The sequence below is a fragment of the Dromiciops gliroides genome, chromosome 4, assembly GCF_019393635.1.
Source record: "Dromiciops gliroides isolate mDroGli1 chromosome 4, mDroGli1.pri, whole genome shotgun sequence".
Classification (NCBI taxonomy): domain Eukaryota; kingdom Metazoa; phylum Chordata; class Mammalia; order Microbiotheria; family Microbiotheriidae; genus Dromiciops; species Dromiciops gliroides.
In genome coordinates, this window is record NC_057864.1 from 288,712,486 (window position 1) to 288,725,181 (window position 12,696).

The 12,696-nt window shown below is 36.8% G+C and overlaps 1 protein-coding gene across 1 annotated transcript in view; it reads left to right on the forward strand.

The window, feature by feature from the left end:
• The window catches only part of ADGRB3 (adhesion G protein-coupled receptor B3), an 890,484-nt gene that overhangs the window by 534,341 nt on the left and 343,447 nt on the right, over positions 1 to 12,696 (forward strand).

Genomic DNA, 12,696 nt, shown 5'->3' on the forward strand with positions numbered 1-12,696 from the left:
AGAAAAAAACAAAAGAAAGAAAAAAACAAAGTGAAAATAGTATGCCTCAATCTTCACTCAGACTCCAGAGTTCTTTCTCTGAATGTGAAAAGCATTTTCCATCATAAATCCCTGGGAATTGTCTTAGATCATTTTATTGCTGAAAAGAGCTAAGTCTATCATAAGTTAATCATTGTACAGTATTACTGTTACTTTGTACAGTGTTTTCCTTGTTCTCATTTCACTTTGCATAAGATCATATAACTCTTCCCAGGTTTTTCTGAAACCATCCTCCTTGTCATTTCTTACAGCACAATGGTATTCCATTCCATCTATATACCACAACTTGTTCATCCATTACCCAATATACGGACATCCTCTCAATTTCCAATTCTTTGTCACCACAAAAAACCTTATACATTTGTCTACATTTGTGTACATTTGAGTCCTTTCCCCCTTTTTTATTATCCCTTTGGGATACAGACCTAGTAGTAGTATTGCTGGGTCAAAGGGTATACATAGCTTTATAACCCTTTGGGTATAGTTCCAAATTGTTCTACAGAATGGTTGGAGTAGTTCACAACTCCACCAAAATGCATTAGTGTTCCAATTTTCCCACATTTTCTCCAAAATTATTTTCTTTTTTTGTCATATTAGCCAATCTGATAGATGTGAGGTGGTATGTTAGAGTTGTTTTAATTTGCATTTCTCTAATCACTAATGATTGAGAACATTTTTTTTTCATATCACTATAGAGAACTTTATTTATCTGAAAACAGCTTGTTCATAATCTTTGACCATTTCTCAGTTGGGGACCACATGCTGTTTCTGTTGTACCGCATAACATTTCAAAATTGGTTCCAGGGAAGCAAGATAAGACTTTGATTTTTAACTACAGAATTTACATAGAGTACCTGGTATTTCACACAGTATGCTAAATCCAGTCAACCAGTCAATAAGCATTTATTTTTAAAATTTTTTTATAATTTAATTTTTCCCAAATTACATGTAGAAACAAATTTTAGCATCGATTTTTAAAACTTTGTGGTTCATATTCTTTTCCTCCCTACATCAACCCACTTTAAGAACTCAAGAAATTCAATACATGTGTAGCCATGCAAAACATTTTCCACATTAGTCAGGTTGTGAAAGAGAAGAGACAAAAAAAAAAAAAACTTTAGAAAAAGGAACTAAAAAAATCATGCTTCAGTCTGTATTTAGACATCATCAGTTCTTTCTCTGGAGATGGATTACATTTTTCCCAAGTCCTTCAGAGTTATCTTGGATCATTGTATTGCTGAAAATAAGTCATTCACAGGAGATCATCTTACAATATTGCCATTATTTTGTAAATAGTACATTTCACTTTGCATCAGATCATGTGAATCTTTCCAGGTTTTTCTGATAGCATCCTGCTCATCATTTCTTTCTTCTTCTTCTTCTTCTTCTTTTTTTTTTTTTTTGGTGAGGTGATTGGGGTTAAGTGACTTGCCCAGGGTCACACAGCTAGTAAGTGTCAAGTGTCTGAGGCCGGATTTGAACTCAGGTTCTCCTGATTCTAGGGCCAGTGCTCTATCCACTGTGCTACCTAGTTGCCCCCTGCTCATCATTTCTTATAGCTCAATAGTGTGCCATTATCATCTCATCCCACAGTATGTTCAGCCATTCCCCAATTGATGGGCGTCTCCTCAATTTCAAATTCAATTTTTTGTGTTTGGGTTTTTTTTTCTCTTTTTGGATACCAAACTAGTAGTGGTATTACTAGGTCAAAGAGCATGCATGGTTTTATAGCCCTTTGGCCATAATTCCAAATTTCACTACAGAATGTTTGAATCAGTTTACAACCTCACCAAGAATGCATTAATGTCTCATTTTCCTCATATCACTTACAATGTTTGTCATTTTCCTCTGTTGTCCTATTAGCCAGTCCCGTAGGTATTTGGTAGTACCCTAGAATTGTTTTGTCCTGTATCTCTCCAATCAATAGTGAGTTAGAGCATTTTTTTCATATGGCTATAGGTAGCTTTGACTATTTCACCTGAAAACTTCATATCTTTTTATCACCTATCAATTGGAGAATGGATCTTATTTTAACAAATTTGACTCAAGTCCCTATGTGTTTGAGAACTGAGGGCTTTCAGACAAACTTGATTCCAATTTTTTTCACAGTTATTATTGCTGACTATATTTCTCTCCATCTTATTCTCTCCCCATGACATTTACTGCATTTTCTATCTTTTTTTACCCTATCCCTCCTCAAACATGTTTTTCTTCTGAGTGTCCCCTCCCCCAATCTGTCCTCCCTTATTTCACCTCCCCCACCCTACTTATCCCCTTCCCCTACTTTCCTATAGGATAAGATAGATTACTATACCCAACTGATTGTCTATTTTATTCCCTTTTTGAGACATTTATGAGAAGAGTAAGGCTCATTCACTCCCCCACATCTCCGTCATCTTCCCCCAACTCCATAAGGTTTTTTTTGCTTCTTTTACATGAGATACTTTACACCATTCTACCTCTCCCTTTCTGTTTCTCCCAGTGCATTCCTCTAACACCTTAATTTTATTTTGTTAAAGATATCATCACTTCACATTCAACTCACACCTTTGCCCTCTGTCTAAGTATACTTCATTCAGCTGCCTTAATGAGAAAGGTCTTATGAGTTACAAGTATCATCTCATGTAGGAATATAGACAGTTTAACTTCTTAATATCCCTTATGATTTCTTTTTCCTGTTTACCTTTTAATGTTTCTCTAGGGTCTTGTACTTGAAAGTCAAATTTTCTATTCAGCTCAGGTCTTTTCATCATGAGTGCCTGAAAGCCTTCTCTTTCATTGAATTCCCATTTTTCCCCTGAAAGATTATACTCAATTTTGCTGGGTAGGTGAGTCTTGGTTGTAATGCCAGTTCCTTTGCCCTCCAGACTATCATATTCTAAGCCCTTTGATCCTTTAATGGAGAAGCTGCTAGACCTTGTGCTATCCTGACTGTGGTTCTACAATACTTGAATTGTTTCTTTCTGGCTGCTTGCAATATTTTCTCCTTGACTTGGGAGCTCTGGAATTTGGCTGTGATATTCCTGGAAATTTTCATTTTGGGATCTCTTTCAGGAGGTGATTTGTGGATTCTTTCAATTTCCATTTTACCTATTGGTTCTAGAATATCAAGGCAATTTTTTCAGACAATTTCTTGAAAGATGATGTCTAGGCTCTTTTTTGATCATGGATATCATGTAGTCCAATAATTTTCAAATTGTCTCTCCTGGATCTATTTTCCAATTGAGTTGTTTTTCCAAGGAGTTGTTTCACATTGTCATCTATTGTAATAGACAAAAAACCCATGTAAAAACAAGTAAAAAAGAGAGGGAGGCGAAATAAGTTATGAGGAATGTGGGCCTGGTGAGAAACACAGACCTTGATGCTTTTTAAGCACAACTCTCCATGTCCTATTTCTATACTTTTCACTGGCAGTCCTTTCCTAACTCTACTTCTTAGGATTCTTGATTTCCTTCAAGATTCAGGTAAAGTACCACCTTATTCATAAAGACTTCCCTGATTCCATTCCCACACCCCAGTTGCTCATGTACTTCCTCCAAAACAACCTTGTGTTCTTATTGTATATTTTATATTTGCATGCATACATGTACATGTTGTCTCCCCCTTTTGAATGTAAATTCCTTGAGGGCGGGAACTGTTATATTTCTGTCTTTATATTCCTAGCACTTAACTCAGTGTCTGGATTGTTGATTAATTGACTGATATAAATAGGCTGCAGCTTGTTAACACCTGTGACTACAGGAAAAGTAATGGAAATGGATAGCAAGGATGTGTATAACTGGGAAAAGATGTGGGTAGGCCACATAATGTGAGTTAGAAGCAACAAATCCAAGTCTGAAGGGTAGAAATACAAGACTTGGACCATTTATCTGTTGCTTCTAATTCTCATTATGTGATCTACCCAAAAGAGGAAAGACATATTCTCTGTCACTTGTTCTTAGAAGATTAAAATAAGGAGGTCCTAGAGATTTTTTTTTTTAAGTTTTTCATGTGTGAGTAGAGTTTCTATTTATAGTTTATAGATTAAGGTAGTCATAAGACAAAATGATATGAATATCACTGGCCAAGTACATTGTAATAGCTTTCTTGGATATATTTTTTTTCAGTTTCGTAGCAAAAATCAGAAATTATAGCCTTCTAAATTGAGTTTGGTAGGTGATTAAATCTTCAGGATAAAAATCTAAACTACTTTATCTGATTAAATTGAGTGAAACAATAAGACTAAATCTTAAGAAATCAAAATAATTGTCCAATAGTTTACATAAGCTGACATTATTGGATTTTTCTTTATTTCTAGGTTTTCTTTAATGTTATAGAAAGTATCAAAAGATTTAAAATTTTTTATAATATTCACTCGCACAAAAGTATATAACATTATAATGTCTGAAAAATCAAAATCCCAAATGGCAATGGCAAAAAAAAAAAGTTGGGTGCATATGTGTATTGAAGATATGTATACTGATTGACGAATTAAGTGTTACCATATTAGCAATTATGGTATGCATAAGAAATGGCATAAGAATATTATCAAAGATAGTATGGCCAGAATTGGAGTTAGCCTACTTGTATAGCAAGTGAGATGTTGTTCTTGTCCTTTGTAACGATTGGAATAACGCCACCTGCTGGATACTTACTGTAGAAGAGTTCTGCCCATGAAGGGAAGGTCTTTGAGGGCAAGACCAGGAGTCAGGAAGTGACGCGGGCTAGTGGGAGGAGGAAGGAAGAGACTGGCGCTCAGGCTCGTGCTCTTTCCTTTGGACTCTGGTGGAGAGCAGAGCTAGAAATGTGTTCTCCCTTTAATAGATAGGAATCTAGGCCTTTCTCTCTCTCTTTACCAAATTCTTATTCTCCTTAATAAATGCTTAAAAGTCTAACTCTTGCTAAAGCTTATAATTTATTGGCGACCACTCATTAGATATTTTAGACAGACTAGCTAGAATTTTACCCCTTAACAGATGGCTGACCACGAAGAGGAAAGCTAAACCTCAGTCTTCTTCTGATCTTCTGGTTGGGTAAGAAATTTCCCCTCCCTCTCCCTTTAAACTGCTAAGTACTGGCACACTGGCTGTGTTTTCCCTTTAAAATTTTTCGAATGGACCTTTTAAACTCCCTAATTACCCTATTTTTGATTTTAGTCTGTTTAACCAGACAAATGGGAGATAAGATCATGTTAATGCTTTGTTTTTGTGGATTTTCTATTTTTCTTTTTATTTTTGTTAAAAGAGCCAGCAACTTACTCACACAAGGAAATATCTCTCCCTCTCCCAACCATGCTTTTTCAGAGAAACCTGAAGAGATTCCTGCAGCTTTTCCCAGTTCTAACACTAATTGTTGCTCTAATTTTGCATGCCTGGAGGCAAAGACCCACCCTCTAGAAGCTTTTAATCCCCTAGCACCTGGAGGCAAAGTGGGGGAAGAGGAATCCAGGCCTGAGTTCAAAATCAAGTCTGATTCAAATTGCGCTGGTCCCTCCCCCCCTCTCCAGACTCCACCCTCTACTCCTCCCATGGCCAAGCCCATTGCTTCCCCGGCCTGGGAAGTCCAGAGATCTAATGCTCATGCGTGTGCTCTCCCTTTAATAGATAGGAATCTAGGCCTTTCTCTCTCTCTTTACCAAATTCTTATTCTCCTTAATAAATGCTTAAAAGTCTAACTCTTGCTAAAGCTTATAATTTATTGGCGACCACTCATTAGATATTTTAGACAGACTAGCTAGAATTTTACCCCTTAACACCTTCATTCTCAAAGAGGACCAATCACATAAAGAATTTGCAAGTGTTAAGGGCTAAAATTCTAGCTAGTCTGTCTAAAATATCTAATGAGTGGTCGCCAATAAATTATAAGCTTTAGCAAAAGTTAGACTTTTAAGCATTTATTAAGGAGAATAAGAATTTGGTAAAGAGAGAGAGAGAAAGGCTTACATTCATCTATCTATTAAAGGGAGAGCGCATTTCTCACTCCCTCCTCCACCAGAGTCCTCAGGAAAGAGAGAGCGTCAGAGTGCCAGGCTCCCCCTTCTTCCTCACACCAGCAAACGTCACTTCCTGACGCCAAAGAAAAGACTCATGGTCTTGCCCTCAGAGATGTTCACCTCATGGCGCAGCTTTTCTACAGTAAGTCTCATCATTCCAATCCTTACACAAGTGAATTGGATTTTAGTGAGTCAGGGCTGTGAAAATTCACCAGCCTCACTCTCTTCTCTAGAGCCATCTGGGTTCATGGCAAAATATAGATCAGGATGACTGGAAATGGCACCAGATGCAGTGGGAAGCCTTGGTCTTTTTAAGCTAAGGTCTTTCCCTGGCCTCACTTTTCTGGAAGCAAGGCCCATTCAGTGATTAAGAGTAAGTAAAAAAAAAAAAAAGCAAAAATGGCCTCTTTTACCTAGTTAAAAAAAAATCAGTACAGGAAGGGAAGATCCTTAGGGTTTCTAGCCAAAATAGAGAGAAGTAAGAAAGGTAAGGGAATGTCAGATCATATACTGCACTAATATCCAGGAAATATTAAAAAAAGGTCATAGTGTATTGGATGGATCCTCTATTAAGGAATCTCGAAAAGTTACAAAGATTGAGAATAAGAAGAGATGGTATTGTCTGCTAATATATGGAAGTTAAGTAATAATGCTAAGATTATGGATCTATTAAAGTACTGAAAAGGTAAATTGTAGAATCCTACTTCCTGTTTGCAATTAGAGGAATACTGAGCTCTGTAATATTCTGTAACAACACTAAAAATAGAACCACGTTACATTCTACCTCCAAGTTTGTTTCCAGTATAACAGGATGTCATCTATTTGCATGCATAGCAACCATTTCCTTCTATGATTTTTCAGATGATCATGAAACACTGAATCATGCTTTCTGAATCTTGCATCTCATTTCACACAGGCAAAAATGCCAAGATCATCCCTTCAACTTTTCAGAGCTCTCTATCCTTGTAAATGTATCCCAAAGTTTGGCAGTTTTACAAATTTCTAAAATAAAGCCTATAGAAATGTCTGTCTTCTTTCTATAGAAGTGTAATGTTCATATAATAGTCAGAGAATAATACTGACCTACAACATACTATTTTGTGTTAGCTTAGATTGATTGCTGGTATAATATTTGCTAAGTTTGTAGAAAAATATGTCAATTTAATAGGACTGCAAACAGCAATATGAGTTTTTATTTCCAAAGAAAATAGACAAAATATATTCAAACCTTGAGTACTAGAAGACCATTTCTTTTGTTTCAGTTTGTTTGCCCTGTAGTGAAAATTAGGTTTAAATGGTGTATAATGCCACTATATCTCTGTCCATCTGGGGCGGGGCGGGGAATACTTCAAAATTCCTTTTATTCAGTTTCATACTTTCTTTTTTCATTCTTACTGTTTTATTTTGATAAAATTTTGTTTTGTGTACGTATAGTTATATACATACAAACAAATTTATTTCTGTTTGTTTGTTTTGGTGTGGTTATGATGGTATGGTCTAGAACTTCAGGAAAGAAGTGACTTCCAAAGAGTGTCTGAATTGATAGTGCCTTTTTAAGCTAATAAACTTTATATAAGTCTAGGGGACCTTTTCTTATGAAATTAAAGGTAGGAAATACATAAGAACTGCAAGGATGAGAAGGTATCAATGGGTTGCATTCAGTACCAGTAGAGGTTGTACCTAAGTCAATATTATATTATATAAGAAGTGCTTTTCATTTTTTGAAAGACTAATCTTGCCTATTTTTGTTGAGCAGATAAGGTACAGCCTTATACCTATCAAAGATACTTTGAGGGGCAAGGGTGATATATTGTAATGCTGTTATTCTCCAGTTGATGGTACTAGAGATAGTTTATTCAGAGTTAGTTAATATCACCAACTACTGTCAGTTTTTCTAATCAAGCAAAAAGTGAGATATGTTAAATTTAATCACCAGATGGTGCTACTAGCCACTTACTAGGGAGTCCCATGTTCATCTTGGTGGTTTGCTAAAGTCACACATGGATTGTAGAACTGGATTTACCCTGAAGAGAAAGGGAAAGGCCAATGGGAATGCTTTTCCAACAGATTCCATGCAGGACTGTGTGCAGAGGGTTTGAGATTTTCCACATCTCAACACTGCCTCTCAATGGGAATTGGGGAAGAATCACTGGTCCTCTAGAGGTATTTGAATTTGTGGATCTACCAATTAGAACTTACTCTGAGTTTCTTTAAATGGTTAACACCATTTTCCTCTCTTTTTCTTTCTTTCTTTCTTTCTTTCTTTCTTTCTTTCTTTCTTTCTTTCTTTCTTTCTTTCTTTCTTTCTTTCTTTCTTCCTTCCTTCCTTCCTTCCTTCCTTCCTTCCTTCCTTCCTTCCTTCCTTCCTTCCTTCCTTCCTTCCTTCCTTCCTTTCTTTCTTTCTTTTTCTTTCTTTCTCTCTCGGTCTCTGTCTCTGTCTCTCTGTCTCCTTTCTTTCTTTTTTTTTTTTTTTTTTATAGTGAGGCAGTTGGGGTTAAGTGATTTGCCCAGGGTCACACAGCTAGTAAGTGTTAAGTGTCTGAGACTGGATTTGAACTCAGGTACTCCTAGCTCCAAGGCCAGTGCTCTATCCATTGCGCCACCTAGCTGCCCCCTTTCTTTCTTTTTTAAAGAGTATTTAGAGAGTATTCCCTTTCAGTATTCACTAGTCAAATGGCCTTGGAATATGAAATACAGCTGGGTCCTGATGGAACGCCTGCTGCACTCAGTGTTTTTACTCTTAGCATGACGTCAATAAGTAAATACACAAAACTTAATACTGAGATAAAAATGCATAATAATAAAAAAAAGATGACAAGTAGTAACAAGAATTGAAGTTTACAGCAACAACAATAGCCTCCTTCAGCAGGATTTGAACTAAGCCTTGAAGAAAGCCGGGGAACCTAGCAGGTAGAGGTGAAAAAGGACATTCTAGGCATTGGGGCCAGCTGGTGGAATGGCACCGAGTTGTAAGGTGAGGAACAGCAAGTTTGCCAGTGTTAGCTAGACTGTAATGTGCCTAGTTATTCCATATTGTTTTCTATTTTAGAATATGAACCCTGGGAAAAGAGCAACAGTATTTTTGTCTTTTTTTTATCTCTACCACTTAGCACAGTGTCTGATGCTTAAAAAGAGTTTGTTGACTAATTGGTGGATATCACATTTTTGCATTTTCTTCTATCTCTCTCCCTGAAAGATCTGCTGACATCATTCCTGAATGACCTCAAAGTGGGAACTGTCTAGAACAAATGGGATGGGCTGGATAACATGATTTCTGAGGTCCCTTCCAATTCTGACAATATTTTGTATATGTTGCTGAGAAGAAAGAGGGCAATACATAGAGACAGGATGCATACGATGAAAAAGGAAGACTGTTTTATCAAATGTCAATATGTAAGAAGTCTACAATTTTAGGAATAGAGATCAAATCAGCTGGATTGATTTTTTTTCCCTTGAGGGTCCATCTTCATTCAATGATATTGGAGTTGGGGAAGCTAGGTGATGCAGTGGATAAAGCACCGGCCCTGAATTCAGGAGGACCTGAGTTCAAATCTGACCTCAGATGCTTGACATTTATTTAGCTGTGTGACCCTGGGCAAGTCACTTAACCCTCATTGCCTTGCCTCCCCACCCCCCAAAAACACAAAAAATACAACTGGAGTAAAAGATTGTAGTGATCTGTAGTCATACGTTAACATAATCTTTAAATGAACTGGACTTTAGAATTTTAAAAAAAAAGGACCTAGTAAGATGTTTTTCTGAGCCTAGATATTATCTTTGGTTTCTGGGCTCCTAAACTACCTAAATCAAGAAGGGGCCAATTTTTGGAGGGCTACAGATATAGAACATTGAATACATTTTCCTATGAGGTTATTGTATTATTCGTTTTATGTAACTTTTATTTTGTACAAGAGACCTCTTACAAAGTGGGAATAGTCTATAAATGTAATATAAAAATAAAACATCTTTTTTTTTTAAAGGAACAGCAAGGTGTCTAGTGTCATTGGATCTTAGAGTATGTGAAGGAAAATAAAGTGTAAAAAGACTGGACATCTAGGAAGGAACCAAATTATGAAGGATTTTAAAAGTCAGACAGGGGGCAGCTAGGTGGTGCAGTGGATAGAGCACCGCCCCTGGAGTCAAGAGTACCTGAGTTCAAACCTGGCCTCAGTCACTTAACACTTACTAGCTGTTTGACCCTGGGCAAGTCATTTAACCCCAATTGCCTCACTAAAAAAAAACAAACAAACAAAACAAAAGTCAAACAGAAGTTTTTTATTTGACCCTGGAGGTAATAGGGAGGTAATGGAGTCTACTGAACAGGAAGTGTAACATAATCAGACTTGCACTTTTGGAAGATCACTTTGATAGCTGATGGCTGATGGCCAGTGTGGTTATTTTTTCCAACAATGCCAACCATATCCCTTCCATGTGAGTCTCCTTCATGTTATCTTATATGGATATCTACGAAATGTGTGAGGCCATATCTATCCTTCTGACATCATAAATATACCAATGGCACAAAGTACAATAGTACAGAAGAAGAAATTGGAACTGGAGAAGGTTGAACAATTCTAGGAAAATCCTTAATCACTTACTTCAGCATCATATTCCTTTTATTATTTCTGTGAATCAATGGCTCCACAAACTTCTTACAGTTTTCTCCATTCCCTGTTCTCCTGTTCCTTCCTTACCCTCTTCCCCTATAAAGTCTTGAGGCCAGTTTTTAGAGTACTTACTTAAACTAAGTGCTTTAGATCAATAACAACAGAGCTGGGAGTTCCTCCAACACTTCTCTATCCTTTCAAATCTAGCTTAAGGGTCCTAGGATGATCTCAAGAGAGCTTTTGATGAGATTCTCAAAATTAGATTGGCTAAAACATTAATGTGCATATTTATGGCAACAGCCATGAACTGGGAAGTAACATTCAGTCACTGGAAAATTCCTTTCATTTTCTAATTTCTGTGATGCTATTTTTGCAAAGGTCTAGGCTTAAAATTGATGAGAATTGCCAGATGTTTTTCCTAGGATTTTCCTTTGGGTTTAGGAATGGGTTTTGTTGTGCCTATTGTTATCTTTAAATGGCAGGCTAAAATTCACCATTCTTTTCTTCTGTCCTATAAACTACCAATTGGACCTTTCTCTCTTCATGTTCAATTTGCTATTTCCTTTTCTTATTTTGTCTTAGCACTGCCCACTGAATACCACAATAGATAACTATTTCACTACTTTGGTGTTTACAGACTAATGATATTTAAAGATAATTAACATATCCCTATTTTAGTCACTGATTAGCCAAGGGATACACTATTTATTAATGAAATCACTTCCCCCAAACTCTTTGTTAATGTTGCTGTTCTCTGAACTAGCTCTAATGTGCTGAAGTTTGAATAAATTTTATAGCTGTGGGATAAGTGTTAATAAGATCATTTTGAAATTAGGCAGTAAGCACAAGGGAATGGATGGCCTACTCTGGGGTATGGATGAAAAGAAAGAAGAAGTAGGAAAAGCTTCCAGTAGCCATGAATTTGAATCAAAATATGTGAAATTTTCCTGATTTCCCATTATCATAATAGAGATCATCCTTAGGGTGATTGTTTATTGAGTATATTAGAAGGAAGAAATTAAACTTATGTTTAATGTTAATATGTTTCAAGGATGAAGAAAAAGATTTTCAGATCATGTAATATTTTCTGGGGGGGAAATGAGGGTTAAGTGACTTTTCCATGGTCATACAGCTAGTGTCAAGTGTCTGAGGCCAGATTTGAACTTAGGTCCTCCTGTATCCAGGGACAGTGCTTTAACCACTGCACCACCTAGCTGCCCCCAGATCATGTAGTATTAATGAAAAAAATTGAAAAATTTGAAACAGCAGAGCAGTAGTGTAACCTATATAAGATCTGGGGACACTCTATCTGCTCAAATTTTCATTTTGTCTCGAGAATAGATATGTCAGTACCTGATCCTTCATCATCAATAAGAGGTGTTTTTAGGTGTCAATAAGCTATTGACAAGGTATTTGGGAAAGACACTATGGATTGAGAATCAAAAAAAAAAGGGGGGGGGAGAAAATGAAAGACTGCAAGACAACTATGTGGTGTAGTGAATAGGGAATTGGAATTGAAATTGAAATGGGGGGAGGGAGGAATCTGAATTCAAATCCTGCCTCAGACATTTAGTAATTATGTGAACCTGGCTAAGTAATTTATCTTTTGTCTGCTTCATTTCCCTACTTTATCAAATGGCACCTGCTTCACAGAGTTGTGAAGCTCAAGCAAATTAGATAACATAATTCAAGTGCTTTGCAAACCTTAAAGCATTATGTAAATGTTTTGTTGTTGTTATGTCATCATCATTATTAAAAGGGAAGAGAACCATAGAGAGGAGAAAATAGGAGAGGAGCCCTGAGGGAGAGAAATTTGAATGCTAAGAGCTGCCTAGAAGTCTAAAAATGAAGAATCCTGGGAGAAATCACAGAGCCAAAGATAGAGCAAAGACACATGGTGACTGGGAAGGGCATTTGGACTCAGGCAGTATGTAAGAGGCCTCAGTCAGTGACCCAAATTTGAGGACAGAGAAGACTTCAGCTAGAACAAGGAAGGCAGCATGGTAGAGTTGGATGGAGTAAGGAATTCAGATCCAGCAAGATCTAGGTTTATACCACCCTTCTCCCCTTCCCCTCCAG